We start from the raw sequence: 21,004 nt of genomic DNA, 5'->3' as shown, positions 1-21,004 counted from the left end.
CCACAGCTCTCCCATGTGTCGACCTTCATTCTTGATTACAGCTATGTCAGCTCGAACCTCTCCGCCATACGTCCACCAAAGGCGAAAGATTTTTATACCAACCTTCTGCGGGCTGTTCACCATAACGTGGTGGAAAACAAGTACCCTACGGTTCACTGGCCAAGAGTGTGGAAAACGATACACCACCACTTTCTGTCATCCACGGTGCGTTCGAAGTGGTATCAGATCGCCAACAAAAAATATGCCACACGCCAGCGGCTTCACACTATTGGACTGGCAGACTCCCCTTATTGCCCAGATTGTCACCTTTTGGACACCGATGAACATCGTTTTACTTGCACATCATCGTCCGGAGTTTGGCGACTAACACAGAAGATATTGGCTTGTTACCTCCGGGTCACACCTGATATGATTGACCCGCAGACCCTACTCTGTCCCGATGAAACTTACTTTCCGGCTGCAAAATATCATGCGCTTACATGGTTCAGAAGACTTACCGTCGCCTACATCTTTAGCGACGGAGAGAAAGAGCAGCTTGATTACTGGTGGTTCCTACAAAATGCTCACAATGCCCTCGAAAGCACACCGAAATACCGTACGCTCTTCGCAAATTATTTACGCAGCGTTTTCGTTAACCCCCCACTCAGCTGGGGAGTGCCAGGCTGTGGTTAATGTCCTGTGCCGCATCACACTAACGGCTCAACGTTCTGCCTTGTCAGCCATGACCAAAGGAAGAGACAAGCTGCTGCAAGGATACTGTTATCCTTGAGGCACTAGCGAAGCAGAATGCCTCCGTTGCAGATGCCCTTCAAAGGCGCTATTGGAGATTTCAGATAACGATGGCGAGGCTCCAAGTGGAACCAGTTACATTATTGAAGAACCTTTTAGTTAGAATTACATCAGTGGTTTATATTTTTATTTTTTGATTACTCTTTTATGCCACCTTTGTTGTTGTAACACTTACTTGTAACACTTAGTTACTAGAATTCTCATTTGTACACGCTCCCTAAATGTAATCATATGACAAGTGGCGGTGGCACTTAGGTTTTTTATTTTATTTATTTATTTATTTTTTTTAGTTCCATTTTCCTAAGGGGCTTTTTAAGGGAAAAAAGTGGTCCAAAAAGGGGGTAGCGTCTAAAAAATAAAAAAATAACAAAAAAGTAAAAAAAGTTGGTAGAGCACTTAAAAAAAGGGGGGCAGCGTCTTTGATTCATAATCAAAACGTCTTCGGTCCCGGGTTCGATCCCCGCCACTGCCTAAATTTTGATAAATAATCAGCATTGGCGGCCGAAGACTTCCGGCATAAGAAGTCAGCCTCATTCTGCCAACGGCCTTGTCAAAGAGGGCGGAGGAGCGGATAGAGGTTCAGGGCACTCTCTTGTCCTAGGGGTGGGAAATTGCCCCTAAAGGCGGAAGATTCAGCAATGATCAACGACATGAGGATGCAGAAGGCAATGGAAACCACTGAATTAAAGACACGTAACGTGTAACCACAGGACATGTGGCCTGTAATTGAAGAAGTGTCATTATGATCTCTCCATTGGCAAAAGATTCCGGAATAGTCCCCCATTCGGATCTCCTGGAGGGGACTGCCAAGGGGTAGGTTACCATGAGAAAAAGATTGAATAATCAACGAAAGGATGACGTTCTACGAGTCGGGACGTGGAATGTCAGAAGCTTGAACGTGGTAGGGAAACTAGAAAATCTGAAAAGGGAAATGCAAAGGCTCAATCTAGATATAGTAGCAGTCAGTGAAGTGAAGTGGAAGGAAGACAAGGATTTCTGGTCAGATGAGTATCGGGTAATATCAACAGCAGCAGAAAATGGTATAACAGGTGTAGGATTCGTTATGAATAGGAAGGTAGGGCAGAGGGTGTGTTACTGTGAACACTTCAGTGACCGGGTTGTTCTAATCAGAATCGACAGCAGACCAACACCGACAATGATAGTTCAGGTATACATGCCGACGTCGCAAGCTGAAGATGAACAGATAGAGAAAGTGTATGAGGATATTGAAAGGGTAATGCAGTATGTAAAGTGGGACGAAAATCTAATAGTCATGGGCGACTGGAATGCAGTTGTAGGGGAAGCAGTAGAAGAAAAGGTTACAGGAGAATATGGGCTTGGCACAAGGAATGAAAGAGGAGAAAGACTAATTGAGTTCTGTAACAAGTTTCAGCTAGTAATAGCGAATACCCTGTTCAAGAATCACAAGAGGAGGAGGTATACTTGGAAAAGGACGGGAGATACGGGAAGATTTCAATTAGATTACATCATGGTCAGACAGAGATTCCGAAATCAAATACTGGACTGTAAGGCGTACCCAGGAGCAGATATAGACTCAGATCACAATACAGTAGTGATGAAGAGTAGGCTGAAGTTCAAGACATTAGTCAGGAAGAATCAATACGCAAAGAAGTGGGATACGGAAGTACTAAGGACTGACGAGATACGTTTCAAGTTCTCTAACGCTATAGATACAGCAATAAGGAATAGCGCAGTAGGCAGTACAGTTGAATAGGAATGGACAACTCTAAAAAGGGTCCATCACAGAAGTTGGGAAGGAAAACATAGGTACAAAGAATGTAGCTGCGAAGAAATACTTCAGTTGATTGATGAAAGGAGGAAGTACAAACATGTTCCGGGAAAATCAGGAATACAGAAATACAAGTCGCTGAGGAATGAAATAAATAGGAATTTCAGGGAAGCTAAGACGAAATGGCTGCAGGAAAAAGGTGAAGACATCGAAAAAGATATGATTGTCGGAAGAACAGACTCAGCATACAGGAAAGTCAAAACAACCTTTGGTGACATTAAAAGCAACGGTGGTAACATTAAGAGTGCAACGGGAATTCCACTGTTAAATTCAGAGGAGAGAGCAGATAGGTGGAAAGAATACATTGAAAGCCTCTATGAGGGTGAAGATTTGTCTGATGTGATAGAAGAAGAAACAGGAGTCGATTTAGAAGAGATAGGGGATCCAATATTAGAATCGGAATTTAAAAGAGCTTTGGAGGACTTACGGTCAAATAAGGCAGAAGGGATAGATAACATTCCATCAGAATTTCTAAAATCATTGGGGGAAGTGGCAACAAAACGACTATTCACGTTGGTGTGTAGAATATATGAGTCTGGCGACATACCATCTGACTTTCGGAAAAGCATCATCCACACAATTCCGAAGACAGCAAGAGCTGACAAGTGCGAGAATTATCGCACAATCAGCTTAACAGCTCATGCATCGAAGCTGCTTACAAGAACAATATACAGAAGAATGGAAAAGAAAATTGAGAATGCGCTACGTGAAGATCAGTTTGGCTTTAGGAAAAGTAAAGGGACGAGAGAGGCAATTCTGACGTTACGGCTAATAATGGAAGCAAGGCTAAGGAAAAATCGAGACACTTTCATAGGATCTGTCGACCTGGAAAAAGCGTTTGACATTATAAAATGGTGCAAGCTGTTCGATATTCTGAAAAAAGCAGGGGTAAGCTATAGGGAGAGACGGGTCATGTACAATATGTACAACAACCAAGAGGGAATAATAAGAGTGGACTATCAAGAACGAAGTGCTCGTATTAAGAAGGGTGTAAGACAAGGCTGTAGCCTTTCGCCCCTACTCTTCAATCTGTACATCGAGGAAGCAATGATGGAAATAAAAGAAAGGTTCAGGAGTGGAATTAAAATACAAGGTGAAAGGATATCAATGATACGATTCGCTGATGACATTGCTATCCTGAGTGAAAGTGAAGAAGAATTAAATGATCTGCTGAACGGAATGAACAGTCTAATGAGTACAGAGTATGGTTTGAGAGTAAATTGGAGAAAGACGAAGGTAATGAGAAGTAGTAGAAATGAGAACAGCGAGAAACTTAACATCAGGATTGATGGTCACGAAGTCAGTGAAGTTAAGGAATTCTGCTACCTAGGCAGTAATATAACCAATGGCGGACGGAGCAAGGGCGACATCAAAAGCAGACTCGCTATGGCAAAGAAGGTATTTCTGGCCAAGAGAAGTCTACTAATATCAAATACCGGCCTTAATTTGAGGAAGAAATTTCTGAGGATGTACGTCTGGAGTACAGCATTGTATGGTAGTGAAACATGGACTGTGGGAAAACCGGAACAGAAGAGAATCGAGGCATTTGAGATGTGGTGCTATAGACGAATGTTGAAAATTAGGTGGACTGATAAGGTAAGGAATGAGGAGGTTCTATGCAGAATCGGAGAGGAAAGGAATATGTGGAAAACACTGGTAAGGAGAAGGGACAGGATGATAGGACATCTGCTAAGACATGAGGGAAAGACTTCCATGGTACTAGAGGGAGCTGTAGAGGGCAAAAACTGTAGAGGAAGACAGAGATTGGAATACGTCAAGCAAATAATTGAGGACGTAGGTTGCAATTGCTACTCTGAGATGAAGAGGTTAGCACAGGAAAGGAATTTGTGGCGGGCCGCATCAAACCAGTCAGTAGACTGATGACCAAAAAAAAAAAAAGGTATAAAAATAGTTAAGAGTTGCAATTCTATGCGACACGCAGAATGGCAACCAGAGTGCGTTATGTTCTTTGTGGTTAGTGTGGCTACTGGGCCTGGTATGACATCTGGGTCTCCCAACAGACAGCAACTAACGGACCTCCTGCAACATTCTGAGTCGTCCCGCAACATTGGCAGCAACAGGAGTGAGTAATTATATAGAGTACGTAGGCTGCCGTTAACACCAAAATACAAACAGCCGCGTTTCGAGTGGCGCTGTGACATGGACTGCTGGTGAATGGTGCCGCATTAAGTTGATCGACGAATCGCAGTTATGCACTACCGTGGATGATCATTGTCTGAGAGTATGATGGCGATCTAGATGAGTTGCCCCCTTTATCCCATGTTTTGAAGAGTCACAGCTTTGTTAGTAGTGGCGTCATGACGTGGGGAGCCACAGCGTATGACCTCAGCTCACATCATGGTGTGTTTTATCAACATGAAAATGCTCGCCCAATATGTCACCGTCGTAGTACTTCTGTGACAATTAAGATCCCCGATCTGTCACTGATAGAAGTTGTGTGGGACCCACTAGGAAGGCAACTGCATCACAGCGCTAGTATACAGTATATTGAGAGCCAGGTACAATGGTTGTGGGTTAAATTGTCTCAGGAGGGGTTCAATGGCCTTATGACACCCTACGTAACCGAATCAGTGCTTGCATCCAGGCTGGAGGGGGGTGCAACATCATCTACATCTACATTTATACTCCGCAAGCCACCCAACGGTGTGTGGCGGAAGGCACTTTACGTGCCACTGTCATTACCTCCCTTTCCTGTTCCAGTCACGTATGGTTCGCGGGAAGAACGACTGTCTGAAAGCCTCCGTGCGCGCTCTAATCTCTCTAATTTCACATTCGTGATCTCCTCGGGAGGTGTAAGTAGGGGGAAGCAATACATTCGATACCTCATCCAGAAACGCACCCTCTTGAAACCTGGCGAGCAAGCTACACCGCGATGCAGAGCGCCTCTCTTGCAGAGTCTGCCACTTGAGTTTGTTAAACATCTCTGTAACGCTATCACGGTTACCAAATAACCCTGTGACGAAACGTGCCGCTCTTCTTTGGATCTTCTCTATCTCCTCCGTCAACCCGATCTGGTACGGATCCCACACTGATGAGCAATACTCAAGTATAGGTCGAACGAGTGTTTTGTAAGCCACCTCCTTTGTTGATGGACTACATTTTCTAAGTACTCTCCCAATGAATCTCAACCTGGTACCCGCCTTACCAACAATTAATTTTATATGATCATTCCACTTCAAATCGTTCCGCACGCATACTTCCAGATATTTTACAGAAGTAACTGCTACCAGTGTTTGTTCCGCTATCATATAATCATACAATAAAGGATCCTTCTAACTATGTATTCGCAATACATTACATTTGTCTATGTTAAGGGTCAGTTGCCACTCCCTGCACCAAGTGCCTATCCGCTGCAGATCTTCCTGCATTTCGCTACAATTTTCTGATGCTGCAACTTCTCTGCATACTACAGCATCATCCGCGAAAAGCCGCATGGAACTTCCGACACTATCTACTAGGTCATTTATATATATTGTGAAAAGCAATGGTCCCATAACACTCCCCTGTGGCACGCCAGAGGTTACTTTAACGTCTGTAGACGTCTCTCCATTGTGTTCTGTTTGCTAAAAACTCTTCAATCCAGCCACACAGCTGGTCTGATATTCCGTAGGCTCTTACTTTGTTTATCAGGCGACAGTGCGGATCTGTATCGAACGCCTTCCGGAAGTCAAAAAAATAGCATCTACCTGGGAGCCTGTATCTAATTTTTTCTGGGTCTCATGAACAAATAAAGCGAGTTGGGTCTCACACGACCGCTGTTTCCGGAATCCATGTCGATTCCTACATGGTAGATTCTGGGTTTCCAAAAACGGCATGATACTCGAGCAAAAAACATGCTCTAAAATTCTAAAATCAGCGTCTATCATACTGATAGATGGGGTCTTAGCGCCAAATTGTTTGCAAATTTGACTCGATTTTGTAGTCACTCAAATACCATTATAGGTATGCTGCCGGATTTTATCGTTCCGATATTACAATATATCGACTGTCCAACAGGCCACCATCTTCAGCCGACATTGCGAATGCACAGTCTCGCCGGAACTGAGGTAACTACAGACACGGCAGCTCCTTTATACGCCGACAACAAGGCCGCTGTGCGTGCGCGAGAAGCGGAAGGGCTACCCCGTGCGAAGCGAAGAATTGCACTGCTAACGGCAGGAGAAACAATCAAAGACGATGAATCCTGAATTAAGATGAAGCAGGTCAAAATCAGGCAGTCATTATATATCTAACAAAACAGAATTCCACATCGTGCTTATGGGAAATGCTGTATCTTTATCAGTGTCGTGATTGCGTAATCGTATTTCGATGTATTCCTTAAGTACACAATCCAAGCAGCGGGAACCCGGAGCTACACTCGTAACGCCGGAAATGCATACCCTCCTATTTCCATCTATTGTACTATAATTTTTTTTCCTTCTTTTGTTACCTCAAGATATGACATTTCTGTGTCTTTATATATTGTAATTGTTTTACTATTTGTATATATATATTTATGCATTTATGTCGATGTATAATTTGTTGTTTTGTAAATATTATTCGTATTTTTACGCTGGGTCTTACCTAGGGGAAACTATGCTATCGAACGATTATATCGATAGGTCGTGTGAAGAACCTAAGTGTATACGATCTTTGAGAGTGTTAACGCTGTCGCGTGGAGCGCGGGCAGAGGGGAGGCTGCTGGAGGAGGGCAGTGGAGCAGGTGTGGTGTGACGCTCCCGCGAGTTGCCGCGCTTTCGGGGTTGGGCAGCATGTAATTGCGCTCGACTTGCTGTGATAGTTTCGGACACGGTGTCGCGGACGGGAAGCATTAGCTGGTGCACATCAAGAGCCCGTTTCGCCTAGTGACAGTGTGCAGAAGAAGGCGCGCCAACATCCAGCTTCTGCAACAGCGACGGCCGACAATGAGTGACTGTCGCCACCTCCTCGATCGACAGCTTCAAACCTTCAATCAACCAACAAGGAAGACTGGAAGCACGTAAAGTTTTAGAACTTTATGGCAGACCTCAGCTTTTCAAACTTTTCCATTTTCGTAACTATAATTACAGCAACTTAGCATAAACATTTGTTGCTCATTGTCCCAATTGCATTACCAAGCAGGGTCCTTTCCTTTTCCGGAATGAACCTGAGTGTCGTTGAAATTCAGACGCCAGCATTAAAGTAATATTATTCCATTTCACTGCTTTAATTTCAAAGTTCAGTTAAGGTATTCATAGCTGGCTACAATATTTAGATTACACAAGCACAAATTAAGAGTGCGAGTTTTGTTACCGTATTTTAGCTTACCTGTGACTGCAGCTCAGCTTGGTACGTACTAAATTTTACTATTGTTAATTGTTCAGAATCATTTAATTCAAGTTCAAAGTTAAATCACTTATTTCTAAATTGCGTAGATTCAAGTAGCTTTTGAAATGATTGTTGAGGTAGCCCAAGACTAAGCGTATTTTACTGAATTTCGATGTGCTTCAGAAACAAAGCTCACTATTAATTTCAGTCACTAAATTAACTTTCAATTTTCCGGTTTTATTAATTCTTTTGCTAAATTAAGTCAGAGTGTAGCGAAATTTATTACTTCTGACAAACTTTCAGTTTTCACACCTTCAGTTGCCACGCTTTTAGTGGTAACTATATGTGCAATAACCTTTCTTTTTCAGTTACTATAGTAATTGTCCATAGGACTGGCGACCGTAATTTTACCCAAATCTCAAAACGCCAATTAATTGTTAACGTAACGACCGCACATTTACTTTCTTTAATAACTTTACGCCTTTTCAAAATTAATTTCCACCAATTTCATTTGCTTTTTTCCTTTCATTTAGATGTAACCCTTTCCTCCCTCTTTACCGACAAATTAACTTCGGTGACGATTGTTATTCCCAAATTTCCATTAGGTACACGCGGTTTAATTTTTCACTGTCATTAAGGTCGATAAGTGAGGGGGAGGTTGCACCCTGAAGAACCAAAGAAAGTGGTACAGCTGCATAATATCGTGTAGTGCCCCCGCGAGCACGCAGAAGTACCGCAACACGACGTGGAATGGACTCGATTAATGTCTGAAGTAGTGCTGGAGGGAACCGAAACTATGAATCCCGCAGGTCTGTCCATACGAGAGGGTGAAGATCTCATCTCAACAGCACGTTGCAAGGAATCCCAGATACGCTCAATAATGTTCATATCTGGCGAGTTTGGTGGCCAGCGGAAGTATTTAAAGCCACAAGAGTGTTCCTGGAGGCACTCTGTAGCAATTCTGGACGTGTGGTGTGGCGCATTGTCCTGCTGGAATCACCCAAGTCCGTCGAAATGAATGCGCAATGGACATGATGTCTACGTACGTGTCATATGTCACAGTCGTATCTAGACGTATCAGGGATCCCTTATCGCTTCAAATTTCCCACACAGCTACAGAGCCTCCACCAGCTTGAACAGTCCCCTACTGACATGCAAAGTTCATGCATTCATAAGGTTTTCTCTATATTCGGGCACGTCCATCAGCTCGATTCAATTTGAAACGACACTCTTCCGACCAGGCAATATGTTTCCAGTCATCAACAGTCCAATGTCGGTGTTAACGGGCCCAGGTGAGGCGTAAAGCATTGTGTCGTGCCGTCAACAACAGTACACGAGCGGGCCTTTTCTCCGGAAGCCCATATGGTTGATGATCCGTTGAATGGTTCGCACGCTGACGCTTGAAATCTGCAGTAATTTGCAGAAGGGTTGAAGTTTCGTCACGTTGAATGATTCTCTTCAGCCGTCGTTGGTCCCGTTCTTGCAGGATGTTTTTCCGGCCACATCAATGTCGGAGATTTGATGTTTTATCGGATTCCTGATATTCACGGTGCACAACGGTCGTATGGAAAAATCCCTCTCCATCGCTACCTCGGAGATGCTGTGTCCCGCCGCTCGCGCGCCGACTGTAACACCACGTTCAGACTCCCTTAAATCTTGATAACCTGCCATTGTAGCAGCAGTAACCGATCTAACGACTGCGCCCGACGCTTGTTGTCTTACGTAGGCGTTGCCGACCGAAGCGCGGTATTCTACCCGTTGACGTATCTCTGTATTTGAATACGCATGCCTATACCAGTATCTTTGGCGATTCAACGTATAATCTGCTTGTCTTTAAACAACATATATGCTCTTCACTGAGCCAGTGTCCACCGACGCAGATTTTTCAGGTTGGACAAACGTGTGTGACGTTGATATTTCACACATCGGGCGTGAACAGAAAGGACAATCTTTCCCATATAAAGCCTTTCAACAATGACAGGGAAGAAACTTTCCGGCAGATTAAAACTGTCTGCAGGACCGAGATTCGAACTCAGGACCTTTACCTCTCGCGGGGAAGGGCGTGTCTACATCTACATCTACATCCATACTCCACAAGCCGCCTGACGGTGTGTGGCGGATGGTACCTTGAGTACCTCTATCGGTTCTCCCTTTTATTCCAGTCTCGTATTGTTCGTGGAAAGAAGGATTGTCGGTATGCCTCTGTGTGGGCTCTAATCTCTCTGATTTTATCCTCATGGTCTCTTCGCGAGATATACGTAGGAGGGAGCAATATACTGCTTGACTCTTCGGTGAAGGTATGTTCTCGAAACTTTGACAAAAGCCCGTACCGAGCTACTGAGCATCTCTCCTGCAGAGTCTTCCACTGGAGTTTATCTATCATCTCCGCAACGCTTTCGCGATTACTAAATGATCCTGTAACGAAGCGCGCTGCTGTCCGTTGGATCTTCTCTATATCTTCTATCAACCCTATCTGGTACGGATCCCACACTGCTGAGCAGTATTCAAGCAGTGGGCGAACAAGCGTACTGTAACCTACTTCCTTTGTTTTCGGATTGCATTTCCTTAGGATTCTTCCAATGAATCTCAGTCTGGCATCTGCTTTACCGACGATCAACATTATATGATCATTCCATTTTAAATCACTCCTAATGCGTACTCCCAGATAATTTATGGTATTAACTGCTTCCAGTTGCTGACCTGCTATTTTGTAGCTAAATGATAAAGGATCTATCTTTCTGTGTATTCACAGCACATTACACTTGTCTACATTGAGATTCAATTGCCATTCCCTGCACCATGCGTCAATTCGCTGCAGATCCTCCTGCACTTCAGTACAATTTTCCATTGTTACAACCTCTCGATACACCACAGCATCATCCGCAAAAAGCCTCAGTGAACTTCCGATGTTATCCACAAGGTCATTTATGTATATTGTGAATAGCAACGGTCCTATGACACTCTCCTGCGGCACACCTGTGTCGTGGTTAGGTAGCGCAGATGGTAGAGCACTTGTCCGCAAAATGAAAAGGTCCCGAATTCGAGTCTCGGCTCGGCACACAGTTTTAATCTGCCAGGAAGTTTCATATCAACGCACACTCCGCTGCAGAATGAAAATCTCATCCTAATGACAGGGAGTTTTATATGGTCCAGGACTCCTAAGTCTCAAATTATCTTTAACAGATGCTAGAAGGACTCTGCTTGGGCAAAGACAAAATGACACTTGTAATACCGTATTTTCTGAGGATTCTCGAAATTTTCGAAGAAATACTCTCGCCAACGTTAAAGAAAATAACTGATTTATGAGTTTTCATCGATGGTTCACATGGTGGTCCAAAGCACGAACAACTTGACGTATCCATTTTGACTGTAAATAACAGCAGGATAATCCCATTCCTGAGCCAAATTGTCAGAATTCGAAATAGCATAATTTGTCTTGACCTGTGTACGTAACACCTCGATGCGTTTATGTCGTTAATGACGACTAGCAACATGAAGGTAGCGCTTAGCATGCGTAGGCTTGCGGTATACACCGTGTCCCAAAGACCCATTTTCTCTTTTGTGTACTAAAACTACCAAAAAAGGTAACTGACCATCTTTTTAAATGAACATCGAAAATTTGGTTCATAGATGAGGGCAATTAAAACGATGGAGAGCCTCAATTCCATGTGGTCAACTGCTAAGAATATCAACCTCGTTTCCCAAAAAAAAAAAAAAAAAAAAAAAGAAGACATGTGGGCTTAAGAGAAGAAGTCCTGAGTGCTGTCATTTTGACCGTCGAAATATAGTGTCATCTGGACTGCGAAATCCAGCTGCATACCCTCTAAGAGCATGAACATGTACTACGCCGGTAAAATCTACGTGATAAACATCACATACTCTCTACATGTGAAGTTTCGTTTCTTTCCCTCCTCCCTTTCTGGGCTGGTCAGTTTATTTTTGTGAGGCAGTGTGTGTTTTCGTTAGCGTTTGTAGTTGAGAATATGTAACGCAAGACTGTCGGGCAGTGTACCATCGGATGAGAAGATCTCGATGACCGGCTGCCGCGGCAGTTCGCGAGCGGCGGTGTTCGGCGGCAGGCCGGCCGGCCGGGCTTAACTCAATTAGAGGTGAGCGCCCCGGGGAAGGGAGGAGCGTTGCGCAAGCCGCGCCAGCGCCCGGCGAGCCCCAGATTGATCGAGCCCGCGCTGAAATTCGTGAGCGCCCTGTTGAAAGATCACGATACAAAAAGGAAGGTGGCCGCTCGCTCGCGTAGTGCACTTGCTTCGTACGCGAGGAACGCCTGTCGGCAGACCCGAGCCGTGCTAGCAGCGAGCGTCCGGAGAAAAACGAAAACAACTGCCCTTCCAGATGATGCTTTATATATAACTATACATATAAATGAGTCTTGTGCAGCGGAGGCTTTAATCATGCTTCGCAGAACCTTGACCAGTTTTTAACACTTAAAGGTTGCATTATTCCAGAGCTGTTTTACCGCTTAGCGCATAAACACCGCGTTGTGTATTTCCTCTCCTTTCATTACGATTCGTCATAGGGAAAGAATACTTGACAGTTTGAACAGATAAATCGGAACGGCGTGCCTTGTTATTAAGGAATTTAAAAGATCGCCGTGGTTACTCCATCCGGGAGAGGAGCTTTCTCGTTTCACTTGGTGACCTCCAGTTGTGCTTCGTATCGACGGCCACAATAAGCCGTGACGAATCGCTCGGACTGCGGGAATCCTGGTGTTGGAGTTTAGCGAAATTTATTTAATTCGCGGAGAGTAAATGCGAGCCAGCGTCGCCTTCACACCAGTCACGGCGATGAGGAGGAGTTACATTTGTACTGCGAAGATACATCAAAGAACTCTCTGGGAAGTCTAATACAGCGGATCGCGTAGTGGAGAACGCGCCTTCGTCTCGACTTCCCATCACCAGTTCAACGTTCGACGAAAAAGTTCCACCATTAGCGATCGGTAGTTATTACACAAAGCACAACGGGGTCTCGCTTGTGTACCCTTCTATTAACTCTCTGTGGATGTACTGACGCTTCTATCGCACCTGTATACTTGCCTTAACAGAATATTATTATTATCGCGCAATTTATATTCCTATTTCATTCAATAAAGTAGGATGAAAGTGCTGATTACTTACGTGCAACAATTTACAGCTGACCTTTTCTTACACTGCTGTTACCTTCCCTCTCTCCCAGAAAAGCGCTTGCTGTAGCGAATTGTGTTCAATGTTGAGTTCAGATTGCAAGTATCTTGCACAATATGTTCTAATAAGATGTTGTTAAAAAGAGTCTCTGAGATTTGCTTATATTTTTCCTCTTCCGATATTAGGTGGCGTTTACATTTTTTTTCTTGTTGAATTAAAAGAAAATCATTTGAACCTCCAGCTCAATAATACCGGATAAGAAATCAACAACGTTACGCAGAAATCCAACCTCATACCCTTCAGATATCGTTATCTACGTGCCATAAATATACAAAAACTCGCATCAAGTTCGGACACGGACGTGATTCGTCGCATTTGCACAGAATTAGATGATTAGCACACTTGATCCATGAAGCTCATGAGGATGAACGTGGGGATCTGAGCCTTGTGATACTGCAAAGATCAAAATTCTGAAGTCAGTGCGACAAACCTTACACGGAATTACTCTACCTACGAGTAATGCGGCAATTCTGCGGCAACTACGCACGGTGGACAAAGCATTGGAAGAAGCAGGTATCTGGCACTAAATCAATTGACTGAAGATCTAGAAGACTACCGAAGGATCGATTTCTCAGGATCTTTGCAGTTTCACTCATCTGGCTAATTCTCAGTAATTCTAGGCTCTCAAGAAAGAACACGATGCTGTCTACTCCATAAACAAACTGAAAGTTGTATAGGAGTTTCTGACAAGCTGCGAGAAGACACTGGGGATTTAGTACTTCTCGTGCGAAACTCAGTTCGTCCTTTTCTATTTGCGGAAAGGGTTTGACACAGTGCCTAACTGCAGAATCTTAAAGAAGGTCCGTGCGTGCGGATTAGGTTCCCAGATATTTGAGTGGTTCGAAGACTTCTTAAGTAACACAACCCAGTACGTTGTCCTCGACGGCCAGGTTTTCATCAAAGGTTTCGTCAGGAGTGTCCCAGGGGAGAGTGATAGGACCAATCTTATTCTTTGTATACGAGTACATAAAGAACCACTCGGAAGGGGTGAACAGCGATCTGCGGCTGTTTGCTGATGGTGCTGTGATGCCCAGGTAGGAGTCGTCGTTGGGTGGCTTTAGGAGGGTACAAGATGACTTAGACATAATTTATAGCTGGTCTGACGAATGACAGATTACTCTAAACGTAGAAAGATTTAAGGTAATGCAGATGGGTAGGAAAAACAATATCGTAATTATTCCAATAAGACATTGGTAGTGTGTTGTTCGATACAGTCAGGTCGATGAAATATATAGGCGTAACGTTGCAACGCGATATGAAATGGAACGAGCATGTAAGGTAGGTATTAGGAAATCTGAATGGCGGACATACGTATATTGAGACAATTTTAGTAAAGTGTAGCTCACATATAATGGAGACTGCGTATGTCACACAAGTGCGACCTTCTTCAGTACTGCTCGACAGTTTTGGATCCGCACCAAGTCTGATTGAAAGGAGAATTGAAGCAATTCAGAAGCGAGCCGCTAGATTAGGTCCTGGTTGTGTCGATACGGAAATGATTCGTGAGCTAAAATGGGAATCCCTGGAGGGAAGACCGAGTTCCTCTTGCGAAACACTAGTGAGAAAGTTTAGAGAAACAGCATTTGAAGCTGACTATAGAACGATGCTGCTGCCGCCAACGTACATTTCGCGTAAGGACCACGAGGATAAGAGAAATTAGAGCTCGTGTGAATGCATATATACAAGAGTTTTTTCCTCGTTCTATTTGCTTGCGGAAAAAGAAGGAGAACTACTGCTACTGGTACAATGTGCCCTCCACCATGCACTATAAGGTGGCTTACGGAGTATGTACGTAGATGTATAAGTAGAGCGGTAGTCACTTAAAAAGTGAGATTTTTGGAAAACGACTCTGATAGTTTCAAATTATATTCGTATCTTGATTATGAATACGGGAAGAGTGAATGTTGCAATTGCTTTAAAATGCCTATGTGATCTAAATCGGTATGAACAATGTCTAAATTTATTGTCTTATAGCTTTTCGTAAACTGCACCATTGGCTTACGGGGTATGTACGTAGATGTATAAGTAGAGCGGTAGTCACTTAAAAAGTGAAATTTTTGGAAAACGACTCTGATAGTTTCAAATTATATTCGTATCTTGATTATGAATACAGGAAGAGTGAATGTTGCAATTGCTTTAAAATGCCTATGTGATCTAAATCGGTATGAACAATGTCTAAATTTATTCTCTTTTCGTAAACTGTACCATATATTGTCCAAATAAGTAAATAATATATTCGAAAAATAATATTTATTTATGTAAATTCGTGAAGATTACAACGTCTTGCGGAGTCAACAAATATGTAGGCTATGTGATAACACCCTACCTCGTATGCCTAATAGATAGATACGAGAAATATTCGAGTCCTCGTGCTACTCAGTAGTTTTACATAAATCAGCGTGTTTGCGAAATAGTCTGTACTTATAATAACGAGTGTGAAAATCCGTAGTACCGAATGAGAGAAGTGACAGACACGATTTGTATTCTTTGAGCCGGCCGTTGTGGCCGAGCGGTTCTAGGCGCTTCAGTCCGGAACCGCGTGACTGCTACGGTCGCAGGTTCGAATCCTGTTTCGGGCATGGACGTGTGTGATGTCCTTTGGTTAGTTAGGTTTAAGTAGTTCTAAGTTCTAGGGGACTGATGACCTGAGATGTTAAGTCCCATAGTGCTCATAGCTATTTGAACCAATTTTTGTTCTTTAAGTGTTATGCTTCGAATTACACCTGAAGATGTCCTCAGCTGAGAGTTGAATGACTATGATGGATTGGCGGCAAAGAGAACACCATTAGTATGCATTCAGTTGACATTATTTCATAAGAGTTACATTCGGAGTAGCACAATAAATATTACTGTACCGTATACCACAATAATTTAAAATTTTCTTTGCAACTAAGTACCTGTACCATATGTGGTGGTTTGTTATCGATTGTCTTCACAATATCAATTTTATTATTTTAACTCTCCACAGACGTCTGTTTTTAATCCAGTTGTATGTAATGATTTTATTGGATTCACTCTTTATACTGAATAACTTCTCATTTCACTGACAATATGTTTACTTATATTGACAGTTTCTCTTGTATCTCCATTCAACACAACGTCTACATTTTTTCTCAGCCATACTGCAACACTGTCGTTTGTTTCATAAGATAGTGCTATTGCTAAGGTGTACCTACCGAAAACATGTACATACATGATACATCACGCTGACGATGGCGGTCAAGGAACTGTGACACCACCCCAGTTCAACGACAAGAATAGGCTCTGAGCACTATGGGACTTAACTTCTAAGGTCATCAGACCCCTAGAACTTAGAACTACTTAAACCTAACTAACCTAAGGACATCACACACATCCGTGCCCGAGGCAGGATTCGAACCTGCGACCGTAGCGGTCGCGCGGTTCCAGACTGTAGCGCCTAGAGCCGCTCGGCCAGTCCGGCCGGCACGTGAGCAGGTGTAGGGTAGATTGTCTGTTACCATTTGATGTTTTATACATCAAATGAATATTTGAGAGATCAGCATTCGCATAATAAACTGAACGAGAGGAGTAGTCATACAGTTTTAGATTTGTCATTGTTTATGGAAATACTTTAAAGTCAACGCCGGGATGGTACATTGGAAAAGAACACAACTGATATTCTTTTCCATCCTTCTGAAAAGCAAGCTTCTGCTGTGTCCATGATGATTACGTTGATAACCGGTCTCAAACATTAATACTGCGCAGGAACTGATGCTCCCATCAGAACCGCCGGCTATTGCTTGACAAACAGTGGGCTATAATATGTGAAAGCAGCTTCAGCATCTACTTCATCGAAAATGATTGTTTCTTTCGGTCGTTTTGAAAGATATCAGGGTCCAACCACGACCGTTGACTAGTGCTGGCCACTGCTGTGTGCTCTCGGGAGACGGGGACTGTTCGCCTGCCGGGGAATAAATGGCCGGACTTCCCTTAATGCAGCTAATCTGTGTTGATCTGTCCCGTTCCGGCTGTTTTCGAAGGGGCTGTTTTCTAAAGGATGGCTGATATTTCCTCAGAGCTTTTGGGACAAACTTCAGAAAGCGTCGGCAGCGGTATCTTATACGCATCCTACACACGCTCATGTGAACACCGCCAATGTTCGACATTGAAGTCCAGTAACCGCTCATACACGGCAGGTGGCAGCACAGGCAGCGAAGGATATTAGAACATGTCGGAGGTACGCGGAAAACAATGCAGTCGTTGTCATAATGTGGAAACTGAGCATCATCATTGGCTTTCATGAGAATGTATGAAACACTTTCCAAAACGGCTAAGTCTGTAACTGTTTACGTACCGCAGTATACTGCGCGCGTTAAAATGGCGGTATCCAAAACCGGCTCTGAGACTACTGTGTTGCCCACGGGCCATAGATGACACGGTTCAACGACCGTTGCAGGGTCTATATGGGCGAATAGTCAGCGAATGGTTGAACAACTAAGGCCCATACGGACCAAGGAACTAGCAACAGTGCCACCTGAACGCCCGATCAGCGAACGTTGCTGCTTCTGGCCTCCGCAGCAGTCGCCTGGTTTATGCACCAAACTGACTGCTGTTTATCGCCGACGAAGGCTGGAATTTGTACGACAGTATCACAACTGAGTGGAGCCAGTTGGCCTTTTCAGATCAGTCACGCATTATGCTCTAATGGACAAATGGCCGTTGGCGTGTAAGGTCCTGCAACAAACTTCAAGGAAGTTTTATGATCTGGCGAATGTTTTCTTGGCATTTTCTGGGTGATTTCGTGTTTCTGGAAGGCACAAAACGGACAAACAAGCTATTAAGCAGGTGGTCACCATGTTTTGGCGTATCAGTGCACACTGGAATGAAAAAAGTAATGGGATATCAATATGCACAATGCAGATAGCGGTACTATCGCATACACAAGGTATAAAAGGGCAGTACCTTGGCAGAGCTGTCAATTTCACTCAGGTGATTCGCATGTAACGGTTTCCGACGTGATTATGGCCACAAGATGGTAATTAACAGACTGTGAACCCGACATGGCAGTTGGAGCTAGACGCATGGGATACTCCATTTCGGAAAGTCGTTAGGGAATTCAATATTCCGAAATCCACACTGTCAAGAGTGTGTCTAGAATACCGAATATCAGGCATTAGCTCTCACCACGGTCAACGCAATGGCCGAAGGCCTTCACTTAACGACCCAGAACAGCGGCGTTTGTCTAGAGTTGTCAGTGCTAACAGACAAGTGAGACTCCTTGAAATAATTGCAGAAATCAGTGTGGGACCCACGAGGAGCGTATCCTTTAGGTCAGTGCAGCGTTAATGGGCTGTGGCAGCAGACGATCGACGACATCGCCTGCAGCGTCTCTCCCGGGCTCGTGACTACATCGGTTGGTCCCTCGACAACTGGAAAACAGTGGTCTACGTAGAAGAGTCCAGATTTTGGTCAGTGAGAGCTGATAATGGAATTCGAGTGTGGCGTAGACACCACGAAGCATGGTCCCAAGTCGTCAACAAGGCACTGCTCAAGTTGGTGGTGGCTCCATTGGGCTGTATTTACATGCAATAGACTGGGTCCAGTAGCCTGAAACGACCACTGATTGCAAATGGTTTCCTTTCAGCTACTTGTTCCCAAACACCGATGGAATTTTTGTGGATGACAGTGCGCCGTGTCACCGGCCAGCAGTTATTCGCTAGTGGTTAGAGGAAAGTTCTCGACAGTTCCAGTGAATAATTTGGCCACCCCTATCGGCCGACATGAATCCCATCCAACATTTATGGAACATGTTCGTGAGATCATTTCGTACAGAAAATCCTGCATCGACAACACTTCCCCAATGATGGACGGCTGTATAGGTAGCATGACTCAGTATTTCTGCAGGGGGCTTCCAACGACTTGGTGAGTCCATGCCACGTCGATTTGTTGCATTCATGCGGGCAAAACGAGCTCCGACCTAACGTTAGTAGGTATCCCATGATTTCTGTCATCATCATCACTCATAGATTAGGCCCTCGGTCCGTTCCGACTAGCCGACTGCTTCGAGGAGCGATCTATGATGGTGTGACGTATGATGATGACGTTGCGAGTCGCTCCGGCTCTTATTGCCGGCAGAGGAGTTCTGACGTTGCCGGTGCAGCGTTATTCAGTCAGCTCCTCAGGAGGCTCTGAATCGTGTTCCAGTCCCCTCTATCTCAGAAAAAAGTCTGAGGACCTAATAAGAATCAAAACTGAGTCCTTCCGCAGCGAAGGCAGCAGCGTTAACCATACGACTATGGAAGCGGTCAGTGTTGCTAGAAGACAACATATTACGCTTTGCTTCAGTGGAAGTGTATAGAGACGGTTATGTGACTGTTTAATTGGCTAATTGGCTAGTTTTCCATTTCCTTGGTCGATTCTAAGAGGTTTCTTTTTAACCCAATCGATTGCTACAGGTCACTGATTAGTGGTATAGAAAAAGTGACTGTTTCGATCCTGTCTCGCAGGTCCATGTTAGTAATATTTAGGCAGGAGAGTATATACGTAGCAATTCATAGAAATAACCCTAATGCATCAACAAATGCGTCTAAGGATGTCTACGGAGCAGTAGGTCGCGCAATTCGTCTGGCACGCCACAGGGCGCTAGAAGTGCGTCTTCCCCCTCCGAAATCTAGGTTTTCTAGCGCCTTTATATATTGAGGAATGATACTTGTTGCCATTATAGTAAAAGTAGGATTACCTTGCCACATCATACCTCCATCGAAACCAAACCTATGTGGACCACAGGACCCATCGCCAGTCTAATCGAGGGGTGTGTAAATGTGATCACGATCTGCTTGAACATTTTTGCCGAGATCGTTTTTAGAAAGAACTGTGGTTGTGATGGCCCATACTGAATTGCAGCTCCATGAAGTCTTCATAGGTAACTGCTGTGAATTTGGTCTCGGCATCAGCTTGAAGAAAACTGTCAGCATGCCGCTCCACTACAATCAATGAACCATCTCCAGGAGATGTGGATAGCTTCGCGTACCTAGAATCAGACATGATCAGTAATTGGTCTTTTGACTCTGAGATCGCTTTCACAATGCGATAGCTGCTATTGCCAGGTCTATGAAGAGGATTTTTAAGAAGGGGTTATGCTAGCAAAAAATGAAAACCTTCTAACAAACCTGAACTGAGTAGCGAGCACACTTTTTTATGGCAACAAAACGTAGACAACCTTTGCGAGGCAGTAAACACATGTTGAACAGTTTCAAATATATTGTTTCAGAAGGATCTTCCATAACTCATCATGGAGGCACAAAGCCTCAAAAGATATATTACAGCGAGCAAGTATCATTAGCATGCATAGCATAATCAGTCATTAATTACTTCTATCTCTGGGCCTCATGAAATCCAAGAATCGTGGCAAATACCTAATGCGCAGCAGAAGCACAGTGTTATATGACCATTTTTCGGAATGGACTCGAAAGACACAATTAAAATTAGAGTGTCACCCATGACATGCAATTAATTAATATTAAGCGTAGAGTCATCGTTACTTGGACGCTATTTTGAAGTGAGGAAATATTTTGGAAGCAAATTGCACGACACGGCCAGTGATGGCCTGACGCCCCACAGCGCTTCTTGTCAGATGGGGCCGCGAGGAGTGGCGGACACACAGTGACAGAGAGTCGGCGGAGCTTCCTCTGACGCCCTGCCGTGTTGCCGCGACTATTCCACAACAGGGAGAGTTTCCTGGAGCGACCACTTTTGAGAACGTTTTATGAGATGGAATGAGGAATAACCTTAGAAGAAAGTGCTAATATCTGTTGAAAGTAGTCACAACTTTTGGGAAGGACTCCGGAGATCACTATCAGGCTGGTAAAAAGAAAGACCCCATTCTTTGAAATGGAGGGACGCCGCTGAATGCGCAGCTCTTAAACAAAAAACTTTGTTC

The sequence above is a fragment of the Schistocerca serialis genome, chromosome 4 (genome assembly GCF_023864345.2).
Source record: "Schistocerca serialis cubense isolate TAMUIC-IGC-003099 chromosome 4, iqSchSeri2.2, whole genome shotgun sequence".
Classification (NCBI taxonomy): domain Eukaryota; kingdom Metazoa; phylum Arthropoda; class Insecta; order Orthoptera; family Acrididae; genus Schistocerca; species Schistocerca serialis.
Note: the sequence above shows the minus strand (reverse complement) of the source record.